We start from the raw sequence: 2619 nt of genomic DNA, 5'->3' as shown, positions 1-2619 counted from the left end.
ATTAGGGATTGGAGGAGGTTCACCCATACAGTCACCTTTACCCAGTCTATTGATTCCAATGTTAATCTCATCCGGAAATACCCTCATAGGCGCACTCAGAATAATGTTGAACCAAATTTGGGCACCCTGTGTCCCAGTCAAATTGACATGTAAAATTAGCCATCACACAGATTAAGGGGGAGACTTCTTGAGAAAAAGTTTGAGGATGATTTTGAAAGAGAAGAAAATTGTTTAAAGAAAAGTAATGAGGATACAATATGCCCAGATAACAAACCTGCACACGTACCCCTGAATCTAAAATAAAACTTGATTTTTTTTTTTAAGTGGCAAGGAATTATGTCTGCCCTGAATGTCTTCCCAGAAGTCCTTCCTGCTTAGGCAAACTCCTCCCTTGTGATGTCCTCTGTAATCCTGATCACAGATACATGTCTACTTGCTGCCCTCTGCCTCTTTTCTACCTTATTTATACCTTTCTTTATGGACAAAGTGCACCATTTTAGTATTATGTCTTTACCTGACTCTCTACTCCCCTTCAACTATGAATGTGTTAGGCAGGCTTTGTGTGTGGCACACAGTGAGTAGTTTGTGTGCCACAGAAGTGATTGCCAACAAGTCAAGAGCAGAGGTTGCCGGATAGATCTATCAATCTAGGGTAGAATTAAGGAATGGAGTCCTGGGTCACTCAGTCTAATTTAAATGCCCAGGATATGAGTAAGATTGTCTGGGTTCAAATCAGGGCTTGAGTTAATACATAAACCAGAATGCCTGACTACTATGTAGTAAAAATTCAAAAAATTTTAGTGACTCTAATCATTCTTGTTATTATTACTATCATTCTGTTTGTCAGATCTTACGAAAACCTTTGTTTTACTCTTCTGTTCTTTCATTACACTGCCTTTCTGAGAGCAGAGGCTAGTCTTATTTAATACAAGATGCCCAGAACCTTTCAATATACTGTCACATAGTGGGTGCCTTCCTCTGACTGTTGAGTAATTTAATTAAATGTATCCAGGTGTGAAAGAGGTACCATGGGATGAGAGGTCAGAGGCCTCTTTTGGACCGTTTGCTCCAGATGTGTATTTTGCTAGAAGAGTTTGGGCAGAGGAAGCAGAGCTCGGTTGGGTATGTTATAACATGTCTGGCAAGATAAACTGAGGGTACAACTGGATCACATTTGGGAGAAATTTTTCAGCAGTAGAACTCATAGTACTTTTATTATTCCTTGTCTCTTGGCATACAGTTTGAAGTTAATTGACCTTCACACACAAAATCCTAGTAAAGAATTCAACTCATTTTTGAACAGAAGGTGATAAAAGTAATACTGTGCATCAGGAAAGTAAGAGAATTAATGAGGTAATTAACCTTAGTCAGCATGTTATATGTCCCTGGCCCAAGAAACAGATAACAAAACAAGGAAAAGTGCCTGAGCCAAGAACTTAGTTTATGATCAGCAGAAAAAAAAAAGAGATACTTGAAAACCATTCTAAAAGGGCACTGACAGAGAAAAAGCCTTATGGGATTAGTACTCAGCAACTGTTCCCATTGAAAGGAAGTGGTTTGAAATTTGAGCTAATAACAACCAGAGCATTGCAAGGGCAGTTCTGGTAGAAAAACCATGCCCCAACCCCCAACTTCAAACCCAATAATTCTTTTTTTTCTTCTCTTCTTCTTTTTCTTTCCTCTCTCTGGTTTTTCTGCTTGTTCCAGCTTGAATATTTTATCTAGCATACAATATTGGAAGCTCTGTGGAGTCATCCTCTTATGCGTGATCACCCTTCCCTGGCTTCTACACCTCTGCTGGCATGAGTCAAGAGAGACTCGCTGACGTTATTGTAATTCAGGAAATACCCAGAAATCTGGGTGGTCCAGATATGACCCTCCTTCAACTTCCATGTTCCCATCAATGGACAGGAAGACAGTACCGCTGGGCTCTGTGTGTTCCTAGCTAGACCCCTGACCTTTCTCTACCTGTCTCTTTCTGCCTTACCTCTGTTATCTTCCTTAAGAGCATCATCAGTAGTCTTGGGTTCATTTGAACCACATAGGCAGAATATTTGACCTGGAAGAGCTTTGACTTTCTAAACTTTCTGCTGTTATTAGGTAGTATGGGAATCAGCATATCCAATAGACATCTTTCAGGCATTCCTATGACTATTCAACAATACAGATTGAGTATCTATGATCCATATGGTCTATTTTGCACAGAACATAGTGCTGGGTATATGAGTAAGTTCTCTGCTCACATGTTGCCTACAATGTAGTCAAGAGAGATAGGCATGGAAACAAATGAAATCAATACAGTGACTTTATTGCTGAGCTAGAAATCGCTTCAGGATATACCAGGGGCACAGAGGAGGGAGAAATACCTTCTACAAGGAATTGGAAGGTTAAGAAAAGCTTCTCAAGTGAGGTGATATTCTGAAAACTAGGAGTTGTTTACCAGCTGAAAAGCAGAGCACAGGCATTCAGGTCAGCAGGAGATGTTTGGCTGCATGGCCGGGAAACTTCAAGTAGCTCAAATAGTTCAGTGTGTTTTGAGAGTGCACTGTGTGTGAGTCACCACTAGAGATCAGGGTAAGGGATGGGCAGGGGCTGGATCATTAGATGTAGCTGGCTAAG

The sequence above is a fragment of the Chlorocebus sabaeus genome, chromosome 7 (assembly GCF_047675955.1).
Source record: "Chlorocebus sabaeus isolate Y175 chromosome 7, mChlSab1.0.hap1, whole genome shotgun sequence".
NCBI classification, from domain to species: Eukaryota; Metazoa; Chordata; class Mammalia; order Primates; family Cercopithecidae; genus Chlorocebus; species Chlorocebus sabaeus.
Note: the sequence above shows the minus strand (reverse complement) of the source record.